The sequence below is a fragment of the Manis javanica genome, chromosome 1 (genome assembly GCF_040802235.1).
Source record: "Manis javanica isolate MJ-LG chromosome 1, MJ_LKY, whole genome shotgun sequence".
In the NCBI taxonomy this organism is placed as follows: domain Eukaryota; kingdom Metazoa; phylum Chordata; class Mammalia; order Pholidota; family Manidae; genus Manis; species Manis javanica.
Window position 1 is genome coordinate 217,039,219 of NC_133156.1, and position 12,455 is coordinate 217,051,673.

The following is a 12,455-nucleotide window of genomic DNA, read 5'->3' on the forward strand; positions in this document are numbered from 1 at the left end:
AACTTCTATTTCCTCTGCTACTGAAGACAAAATGGAGGAAGATACAATGTTGAAACCCAGTTAAGAGACACACAGGCAGATTGACAGAAGCTTAATGGTTGCCTGAGTGTGTCCCAGAGATAAGAATGGTTATCTAGTCATGAGGCAGTGATTGGCTTTGCCATGTATGTACAGTTTTGTGCCGAACTTTATTCCCTTACCTTTTTATTTTCAACTTTATTTTCTCCTTCAGAAAATTAGCAAGAGTAAAACAAAGAAATCCTGCATACCTTTCACCCATGTATCAAGAGTTTAATTTCTGGGCTTGACAGAGGTTCTAAAAAAATGGCATTATACACTTAAAATTATTAAATTCTACTAAATAGCTATTTTATAAACACAAGAAGTTGCCTGTAGTCATAGCATACATAGCATACATCACTCTATTTTAGTAGACTTATTTTAATGACCTATGTGTAAGGTTGAAGACACTAGGGGGAGGGGTGAGCAACGTCACACTGATGAAGTGCCAAAGTCCCCGGCTGCTGCCCCCTCCCAACCTGAAAAATGTGCCTTAGGCTAGCCAATCCTCATGCCCCTGTAAATCTAAGCTTTGCCTCCCCCTACCTTCTTTAGAAACTCGCTGCCTGCCCTGCTGAGTGCAACTTCCCTAGTCTGTGTCTGTACAGGCTGGTGAACTTCGCCTGGGATCGCATTCAAATGAACTGCCTGGCCCTTTGCTGCCTCTCTTCGCCTGCTTATTTCAGCTGGAATTTATCTTACATTTGGTCCTGAAATCCCGGGAAGGAGCATGAGTGTGGGGCCCTTGACTGGCCACCAGCAGCCCTACCCCCTCCTTCCCTGACCCGGGACTTCAGCCTGCTCTCCACTGCGTGGACTATTTTCTGGTGAGTCTCTCAGTTTTCCCCGGTCTGCTTCCCTTCCTAACTTCATTTCACCTGGTCCGTTAGAAATCGTGTGTACGTCCAGGTCTGGGTATTCAGCCCATCCATTGCAAGTATCCGGGATACTCGCCCCTGGCCCTGCGGTGGGGAAGACATCCCTCACCCAGGCTCCCAGGACGTCTCCCCTGACTTGGCGCGCTTGGGACACTGGGCGCTCCTCTCAGCAGGATTAGTTGGGAAGTGGCACAGACATGGGGAACCAGCCCTCAAAAGCAAAGGCTCAGACCCTGCTGCAGTGTCTCATTTCTAATTTGGCTACTCTGTTTGTCCTGGGAAGTTCGCAAACGGAAGCTAGTCTTTCTTTGCTCTGGGGCCGGGCCTCAGTATCCCTTGGACAATCAATCTCGCTGGCCCCCTGAGGGAACTTTCAAGTTTAGCCTCCTCACCGACTTAACTAATTATTGCCACCAGAGCCGAGAGTGGAGTGAAATTCCATATGTGCAGGCTTTTTCGACTTTGCAATCCCAACCAGACCTTTATGTAAAGTGTTTAATAACTCAAGTTCTCCTAGCCCGATCTCCAGTTAAAGATTGTCAGCCTCTTACTCTGCCCAGTCCTTCTTCCCTTTCAGATCCGCCAGAAAACCTCAGTAGCCTGCCTCCCTCAGCTCGCAATCCCCTCCCCCTCTCTCCACAACCATCCCTAAATCCTTTGTCTTCACACGTGTCGTGGCCATCTTAAAGTCCTACATTCTCAACCATGCCATTGTCCTGCTCTCCTCTTCCAGTGGCTGCACCACCCCCTCCCCCTCTCCTTCCGCCTTCACCGCCCTCTTCCACCACCAGAACACACTCCTCCTGCCCTCTAGTTCCAGAAGCCACAAACAAGAAACTGAAGAAAAACAAAGCAATTAGATATCAGTAACTTAAGTCTTTATATCAGTTTGTGTATCTGTGTATATGTTTTTATGTAAAAAGTGTTGCTGACTGTAGTCATTGTGGCTCAGTTTGTATGTTTGTGTGTCTAAGTGTGTAGATGAAAAATATTTTCCTACCTCCAGATGGTACCTCCTAAGCTAGTAAAGAACTAAATTTCAGCAGAACAACTATTAGTTACATAAGATTAAATAAACTAAAGATGATTTTGTAGCTTTTTGTTTCAAATGTTGCTGATAAACTGTTTTAAGCTTGTTCTCTTAAGCTGACAAGTTTAGTAAATGACTGCCTTTATAAGCAAAATTGAACGTTTATCTTTCTCTCTACCTAATCCCTCCAGAATTTAAAACCCTCAGTAACTATTTTTATATTTCATGGCAGTATGTTTATTTGCACAAGTTCAATAAGAATCTGCTTTCCTTGTAAGAGGACCAATTAAAAACACTAGTTATATTACCAAAGCTTTGACTGGAATGTCATACCTGAGAAACACATACATAAACTCAGATATGAACAGCTTTAAGTTAAGAATTAAGGTTGACTTTATAAAACCAACAAAGCCCTTTGGAAGAACTAGCCTGGTACCTTGCTTACAGAGTTCCCAGCAGCCTTGCCAGGTGAGTAAGGAAGGTCACTTCCTGGCAGGTGCAGGAACCTCAAGAATGTCTTGGGAATCTCAAGAAGAGAGGAATTCACCCAAATCTACAGGTACTGCAGGCACAACCTGATGGCAAGTCTGGCTTGGCTTTCTGGCCCCAAGAAGCCTTTAAAAGTCCAATCTGAAATTCCTTACAAAAAATTCCAGCAAAGCATATTTAAAAGAGCCTATGTAATCAATTGCTCTTCTTGTTGTACTTATGCAAATAATAAAGCCAAGTGTTAATTATTTTCTTAATCTAGCTACTTCTAATAAAAATAAGGGTGATTTTAGAGAAAAGTGTTGTTTCAATAATGCAGTCTTATCTATACTAAATCCTAATACTAATCATTGAAATATAAACTCAATCCAAACTTTTAGTTTCCCCATAATACCTGGCTATAATTCTCAATTAAACTCTTCATATTTCTAATTCTCATATTCAGCCATGCATTCTTAATCTCATCAAATTTGTCCTTCCAGAATAAAAGCGCCAACTTTCTGAAGCCCTCTCAACTGACCAGTGGTAGAGACCTAGTTGCACCCTTTACGGAGCCCCTTCTCAGCATGAAGCAGCCAGAACAGTCATCGCCCCTTTTCCCTGGCAGCAGCTGAAGTCTCTATCTATAGAAGAAAAAATGAAACAAAGACCATGAGCTTGGACAGAGTAGAATAAGGGCCTCTAGAGAAGGCAAGGCAAAATATCTGCAGTCAGAGCAATATAACTTCATGCTACGAACCCCCCACCTCCCACGACGCCCCTTGTCAGCCAGAAATAGCCAGATCAAATCGTTGCCCATTATGACCAAAAGGCTGAAATGTAAGGTTGAAGGCACTAGGAGAGGGGTGAGCAGTCACACTGATGATGTGCCCAAGTCCCCAGCTGCTGCTCCCTTCCAACCTGAAAAATGTGCCTTAGGCTAGCCAATCCTCGCGCTGCTGTAAATCTAAGTTCTGCCTCTCCCTACCTTTAAAAACTCACTGCCTGCCCTGCTGAGTGCAACTTCCCTAGCCTGTGTCTGTACAGGCTGGTGAACTTCACCCAGGATCACATTCAAATAAACTGCCTGGCCCTTTGTTGCCTCTCTTCACCTGCTTATTTCGGCTGGAATTTATCTTACACTATGCTGCTGTATACAAAACATTCCTGCCCTATGAACTCTTTGGGTTTTACATTCATCTGGCTATCTTTCTGCTTGTTTTTTCTGTTGACTCTGTCATGAAGGGGAAAGTCAATTCAACAAAACACTTTAATATCAAAAACCTGTTTTAAATGCTAAGGGTCAAAAGTCCTTCACCTAGAGTGCTAAACAGTATATTCTCCCACCTTTTGGGGTTTCTTTTGAATACAGGTTTCTAAAAGTATTTGGGGAAACTAGCCTGATTTTGCCTTAGGAAAGGGGTAAACTTCATACTCAATGTGGACACAGAGTTATTTCCTATTGGGAATTTATTCTCCTACATTCCAAGCACTGAACACATTAAACAGGTTAAGTATTTTGTGTTATACTTCTTACATTGATGATAAAGACTAATCTAATCTACACTGAATCCTATTTTGATAAACCAATCAATCTTAAATATTATAGCTCTAAATAATCCATACGCAATTTTCCCTTTCAGGTTGTAACCTGAAAGGGAAAAGTGACTTTATTGAAGTATAAGACAGATACAAGAAAATAAACCCATATTTAGTGTAGAGTTGGTTGTTTCCCCAAATGTATACAGCTATGTAACCACCATGAAAATCAAGATAAACAAAATTTCCATCAACCCAAAAACTTCCCTTGCACTCCTTTGCAATCACTCTGTGATCTAGTGTCTGTAACTATGATTTAGTTTTACCTATTCTAGAATTTCAATTAAATGGACTCATACAATCAGGCTATTTAAACCAAAATCATGTTTTCAGATTCACCTGCACTGTCACATGTATCAGTACTTCATTTCTTTCTGTACTTCAGTATTGTTTCTTTAGATGGGCATACTGAAGTTTATTGTGTAAGTCTTTGTGGGAACATACATTTTCACTTCTCATAGATAAATACCTAGAGGTAAAATTAATGATTAACTATTAAAAATGTCAAACTCTATTCCAAAGTGGTTGTACCATTTTATATCACATGACATTTACAAGGTATGAGAATTCCAACCCCATGTGGTATTTTAAGTCTTTTAAGTGGTATATAACAGTATCTTCTTGTGGTTTTAATTTGCATTTTCCCAATGACTACTACTAGTAAGCATCTTTCATACTCTTACTGGTCATTCATATATCTTTGGGTGCATATCCGTTCAAATCTTTTGTCTGCTTTTAATTGGTTTGTGTTATTATTGTATTATTGAGTTAGAAGAGGTGTTTATTCTGGTTATAAGTCCTTTATGAGATACATTACTGTGAATATTTCTCCATGTCTGATCCTTATCTTTGAACTTAAAATTTTTTATTGAAGTATAGTTGATACATAGTATATACTGGTTTCAAGTATATAATATAGTGATTCAGCAGTTACATACATTATTAAATCTTGTTTCAAGTATATAATACTTGTTTCAAGTATATAATATAGTGATTCAACAGTTACATACATTATTAAATCTTAACCCCAACTAGTGTAATTACTATCAACATAAAAAGATGTTACAGAATTATTGACTATATTCTCTATTCTGTACTTTCATCCCCATGATTTATATTATGATTGAGATTTTGTGCTTTATCTTTTTTACTTATTTCACCCACCTTACCCAACGCCTCTCCCATGGTAAACACCAGTCATTTCTCTGTGTCTTTGAGTCTACTGCTATTTTGCTCATTTTGGTTTTTGTTTTCAGCTTCCATAGATAGTGAAATCATATGGTATTTGTTTTTCTCCACCTGGCTTATTTCAGTTATCATAATACCCTCTAGGTCCATCCATGTTGTCACAAATGACAGGATTTTTTTAAATGGCTGAATAATATTCCATTGTGTGTATGTACTAGATCTTCTTTATCCATTCATCTGTGGAGGGATACTGGTTGCTTCCATATCTTGGCTATTATAAATAATGCAGCAATAAACATAGGTGTATATATATCTTTTCTAATCAGATATTTTGTTTTCTTCAAGTAAATTCCTAGAAGTATAGATACTGGGTCATATGGTATTTCTGTTTTAAGTGTTTTGAGGAACCTCCATACTGCTTTGCATAGCAGCTGCACCAATTTACATTCATACCAACAGTGTAGGAGGGTTTGTCTTTCCATTTTTTTAATCACGCCCTTTAAAGAGCAGAAGCACTTAATTTTAATGAAGTCCAATATATTTTCTATCCAATTTTTCTCTTATGGTTTATATACTTAGGTGACCTAGCTAAAGATTGATCATTATACCATTACAAAAATTTTAGGTCACGGAAACATACGAAAAAATTGTTGTAACACAAGGATCAAGGATTTAGGTCAATGATTGACTTTGGGTATAAATTTCCTTTGTGATTTCTTCACTGATCCATGGACTAAGTAAGCTGTTTAATTATTTGGTTTCTAAATATTTGGGGGATTTCTAGATATCTAATAGTTATTTATGTCAAACTTAACTCCACTGTGGGAAGAGAATATATTCCATATGATGCTAATTTTTTATTTATTGAGACTTGTTTTACTAGCCCAGAATGTGGCCTTGCTGAACATACCATGTGCACTTGAAAAAAAAAGTATTCTGAAGGTACTTTCCTATAAATATCAATTAGATCACGTTGGTTGACAATACTGTCCAAATTATCTATGCATTTACTCTTTTTTGTCTAGTTGTTCTATCAATTGCTGAAAGAATGTAAAAATTTCGAACCACGATCGTAACATTGTCTATTTGTCACTTTAATTCCATCAATTTTGCTTCATGTATTGTATAGCTATTATTAGGCACATACAGAATTATTATATCTTCTGGTAAATTTTCCCTTTACTATTACGAAATAGCCCTGTTGGTCTCTGGAAATATTCTTTGTAATGAAGTCCATTTTATCTGATATAATTCAGCAAATCCAGACTTTTCATACTTAGTGTCTGCATGGAACAATAATTTCCACCTTACCTGAGCCTAAATATTTAAAGTACATCTCTTAGCATATAGTTGTGTCCTGTTGTGTTTTTTTCATTGATGATCTTTGACATTTGTTTGGAATATTAATCCATTAACATTTAATACAACATTAATAGATATGGTTGCATTTATTTGTTATTCCATCAAGTGCTTTCCTACCTTTTTAGGTTATTTGAATTTACTTCAAATTGCCATTATATCATTGACTTTTTAACTAGATACCCTGCATTTAAAAACTTCTTTTTGTCTTTTAAAATATTTTTTATCGAAGTAAATTTGATATACCATATTATATTGGTGCCCTTGCATTCCACAGTGTAGAAAATTCTGAGAGGACTTTATAATTTGTTTTAACTAGAAATATGTATTTTAAAGACACTGTAAGGAAAGTGATGCTCTTTTATATTTGTCCAAATGTCTACCATTTCAGATGTCCCCTAACTGAACATCATAGCTTCTTATGGGATTATTTTTCTTCAGCCTGCGAAATTTCCTTTAGCATTATTTTACTAGGGGTCTGCTAACAACAAATTCTCTTAGTTTTCTTTAATCTGAGAAGTCTTCATTTGGCCATAATTCTTGAAAGATATTTTTACTCAATAAATAATTCTGGGTTGATATATTCTTCTTTCAGTACTTTAAAAATGCTGTTCCACTTTTTTCTGCCCTCCATAGTTCCTGATGAGAAGTTGGAGATATCTGTAGTCATTGTTTCCCCTTATTTAATGTGCCATTTTTCTATTTCTTATCAAGATATTGTTATATTTATCTTCACCAAGTTGACTGTGATGTACATAGGCATGCTTTCCTTTGTTTTACCTTTTTCTGTTCTCACTGTACTTCTTTAAACCATAAATACATGACTTTCATACATTTTCATGCAATTATTTCTTCAAATTATTTTTCCTGCCCTATTTTCCCACTCCTTCTGGCACTCCATTTACATGTATGTTGGGCCCTTTGACACTGTCCCAGATGTCCAGAATACCTTGTTCATTATTTTTATCTTTTTTGTCTCTATGTTTTTCAGACTGGATAGTTTCTATTGATCTATCTTCAAGTTCTCTGACTCTCTCATATCATCTCCACTCAATAGTTAATCTCATCCCCCAGAAATAGTCCACATATTGTAAGCTTAGCTTTATGATTTCCATGTAATTGTTTTTTATAGTTTCTCCTTTGCTCTACAAATTTTCTTTTATGAATACTATAAGCATTTTTTCTTTATGCCACTAAGCATAATTAAAGGAGCTTTCTTCTTTAATCCTTGTCTGCTAATTTTAACATCTGGATCATGTTGGAGCTAGTCCCCCTTGACTATTTTTCTCCTAAGAATTGATCACTTTTTCTTCATTCATCATTTGCTGGGCAATCCAAAAAGTATCTAACATGTTGTTACACTGTTCAGTGATTTTGGTTATATTGTTCCAAAGTGTTGGGCTTATATGTTTTAACACATAACATGATTTAACTAAATCTGTACACACAGTCTTATTGGTGCTAGTAGCTTTCATGTCATTCCTATACACATAGGGTTTCCTATGTATATAATTGTGTCATTTATGCATAATGATAGTTTTATATCTTCCTATTCAATCTGCATTCCTTTTTTATTTTCTTCACATCCTACTGCACTAGCTAGGATTTCCAGTTCAATGGAGAATAGAAGTGCCTTTTTTCTGGTCTTGAAGTGGGAAAGACTGTTTTTCATCAGTAAGTAGATTTTTCATAGATGCCTTTTATTAAGCTAATATTCTAGTTTACTTCTCTCTATTCTAGTTCACTAGACTTTGGATAATGGAACTGTGTTGAATTTTTTTCAAATGCTTTTCTGTTTCTACTGAGATAATCATTTGGCTTTTGTCCTTTACTATTATACTAGTAAGAGGAATTGCATTGATTGTTTCATATTAAATCAATTTTGCATTTCTGAGATGAACACTATTTGGTCATGACTTATTCTTTTTATACATTACTACTTCATATATTCTGTCCAGTTTTGTGTTGTTTATAATAAGAGTTCAAATTCAGTACCATTTATTCCAACGTGATTGGAAGCAAACCCATGAATGAGCATTAAACCATAAGTCATGGTTAACTGAAGAAAGAAGTCTAACAGTTACCAAAGTAGACGATGGCAAGAAAAGAGCTCTGTAAGATCCCATAAAATATATTACTTATTCTGTCTATTCCTGAAATAGGATATATGTATAAGTAATTTAGTTCAACTACAAAAAATATTTATTAAGCGTCTGCTTAATAACAGTTAACCTACAAGTCAATACAAGAAAAAAAAACCTCCTGTTTCTTTAAAAGTTACCAAGTTATAACCTAGAGATAGCTACAAGGTTTAGGATCAATGAATGCCTGATAGATTAAAATGCACAAGTAACATTTTGAGAGACAAGTATTCAAACCAGGAAGAAAATCAAAATGCTAGACTATCCTGCTTAATATAGGACATATCATCATGAAATGCTAACACAAAGTATCAAAATTATATGGCTATCTCAGAAACTTATATTGCCTATCTTAAAAAATTAAGAAATGAGTATGTACTAGCAGAAAAATAATTTCCTTTTTATCTCTTAAAACTAAATATTAATCTGTAAAAATGGTTAGCAAACTAGTTTATGTTCACAGTAAGTATTTATTAAAAGGCTTTAAAACAAATAGGAGAATGAGAAAATACAAAATAATGGGTAACTATCAAAGGTCTTTTCCTTTTTTCATACACAGAGACTGTAGGGCTTCAGGCAGACAGTCAGAAGGCAGGCTGCCAGTATTAATTCACAATTAAGCAAAACTTTTGCCAATGAAAACTGAAACACCTGTATGAATTAACTAACTTGTTCCCATTTTCAACAATGAAAGGAAATTAACAGCATTACCGAATGTCACTGACTTGGCTCATCTGAAAGGAAATAATACAGATAACATGGCTAATTTTAAATTATCAAGCTGATACAACATAGCTGGTTCTCTAAAACAATGTGGGTTATTTTTACTATGACTCACTGAGTTTTCCTGAAACATGTAGATAGAGTATCTCAGAAGCAGCACCACTACATAACGAAAACCTTAAAAATGTAAAGTATTCCTTTTAGGACAGGCTTCTGACATTGCTGAATTAAAACATTTTCTCAATGTATCTCACATATATTTAAACATGCTACACCAACATAAGAACACTGACAAAAATTTCTGCAAAACAGATTTCACCATCATTTTAGTAAACTTCAAGAAAGTTTATTAAAGTTGAACAAAATTCAGTACCAATAAGCCATTCATTTGTTTATACAGTAAATATTTACCAAATATCCAATACTATGGTCCCTATCCATCCAAATGCTTACCATCCCCTGGTAGGAGTATTAAGACTTCTATTGTCCTTGCTCTGTTATCAACCAAGGAAGACACTTTAAAGCCTCAATAGTTCACAACTCCAGTCCCAGGCCACCACATCACCATCAGAGCTGGGAGAAGATGCCCAGCAAGAACGAGTATGCTGTTTCTTTCCCCTCTGCTCCCTTCTCTCCTACATCTATAGCCAAAGCCAAGTAGGTCTGATCCACTTAGGAATTCCTAGTCCTTGAAAACAGGAATGCTGTCTTCCTGACTGCTATGGGTGTGCCAGCCTCTGCCTATACTAAAGTACTTTCATACATTCTGTGATTTGATCCTCAAAAAAAACATTCAGTGCAGAAGAAGGGGCACATCCTATCTTCCCTCATGTTACAGAAGACGACAAAATACATGGTTATCTTTACCATCATGCAGCACTACCTAGATCATGAAACAAAGCAGAGCAATGCAGCACCAAACTGCAGGGAAGACATAAATCCTGCTCCAGGGCTTTAGCATATTCCACTCATCCTCTTACTCTATGTACATTTACAGTGAATAAAGCATTGAAGCACCATACCAGGCCTTGTAGAAGAACAAAAAAGAGCAGAGCCCAGTCCCTAAATTGGAGAGTTTAGTCTTATGGGGAAGACAGGGCATATATGTAAATAATGATATTATAAGCCCAGATATGATCCTTGTTAGAAGAGAGTCACAGATAAAAGTTCAAGAGTTCAGAAGTGAGGTGGCACCTTAAACTGTTCCCTCTTGCCTCAAATATTCTAGTGGAGTTATACAGGATACAAGTAAAGGATACTTACATATAGGATATATAGTTATATACATTTCAATGAAATTCTTCATAGAAACCAGGGGCCACTTCTAATTTACCTTATTGTTGGCATCAGTATCATGCATAGAAAAGGAATGAGAGGAAGGGCTGATGAATGCAAGGAAGAGTTGACATGGGCCGATCTGGATTTTTATGGTATATTCTGTATGTTTCTTTTGGGATTAAAGAAAAAAGAAGGGAGTGGTACAGGGCCCAAAGTATGCATGGAGTTCCTAAAAGCCCTCCTCACATAGAAGTTCTGAGACCTACCTCTTACCAGTTAAAGATTTAATTGGAATTAACAAACTCATCTCCTTAGGAGGCAGGCCTGGCACCGGGCATCACTGTAATCTAACAGCTTTCCTCCAATCAGTCCTCAGGCCCCCTCTGATATGGAAGAGAACTGGAGGAGGATAGAGAGCAAAAAAATTATGGATTATAAAGCTCTTGGAGGAAAGAATGCAACTTGAATTTATGACCTTCATTACAAGCTTGGAAGGATGAATTACCTACCCTCAGAAGCCACCAGAGTTCATTACCTCAGCAGTATATCACAGTATAGAACCAGAACAGGGTGAGGCAGGAGGAATCAGAGAACTAGGAGAAAAAGTGAAAAAGGATCCACAAAAAACAGTAAAAGAATTTTAACTACTTGAATGTGAATAGAGTATTTTAGTGTCCTTTCAGTATAACTGTGGATAATATATATACCACAATAAACTGCTTATGAGACCAGTCCCAAGTAGCTGTATCTGCTGACCATCCTCCCCTGGGAAGCCAACAGGAACATTCCTATCACATGTTAGAGCCTGTTTACGTCAGTCATCAGAAGAAACCCAAGTGCCCTGGTCATCATTTATCACGTAGACTTGCTCACATCCAGCTCTGTACTTCCCTGCACTGACTTGAACATACAACCTTCCAGACCCTCCACATCCTTCCTTCCCTGTGCCATTTATGCAGACCCCTGCTCAATGTCAGCTTCCCACTGAGAAGGAATCCTCCCCACCACCTCATCTAAAACAGCACCCCCCTGTGTGGGGGGGACTTGGTGAAAGAGGGAGCCTAGTAAACATAATAGTCTTCACGTAATTGTAGATTAATGATAACAAAATAAGTAAGTAAGTAAATAAATAAATAAAACAGCACCCCCTTCCCATTCTTATGCTCTTACCCTCTATAGTTCTCCTGAGCAAATCCATTTACTATCCATTTTTCTCTTTGTCTATGTATTTCCCCACAAGAGAGTAAACTGATGTAAACTCCAAGAAGGAAATGACATTGTTTACTGCTATCTCCCCAATTCCCAGCAAAAGGCTTGGTATATATTAAGTATTCAATAGATATTAGCTGAATGAATAAATGGGAGGTAAACAATAATTTTTTTAATATATCTTTTAAAATTGTTTAACATTTTATTTGTCAAATTCTTTATAGCATATGTAATGAATAACAGAAAAATTTCACATAGTTAACTAAACACAGATAATGATATATAATGATAAACACCAGAGTTCTAAGAATACCGAAGTGGGAAAATAAACGAGGCGCCCAGAGGACCTAAAGGATTAACATCCAACTGGTTCCAAAACTTTATGTAGGGAACAGTAATTTGCAAAATTTATATTCCTGTACAAAGTAAGATAACTTTTCCTTCTACCAGATAAAAGTACTTCATTTTTGCCCTACCTGAAAAATAACATAGGAAGAAAACAGAATTCTAACTTGATTCCTA

At 36.7% G+C, this 12,455-nt stretch overlaps 1 protein-coding gene across 5 annotated transcripts in view; it reads right to left on the reverse strand.

Moving 5' to 3' along the window:
- Positions 1-12,455, reverse strand: part of TTC27 (tetratricopeptide repeat domain 27) — a 179,702-nt gene that overhangs the window by 134,069 nt on the left and 33,178 nt on the right. The window lies entirely within an intron of this gene.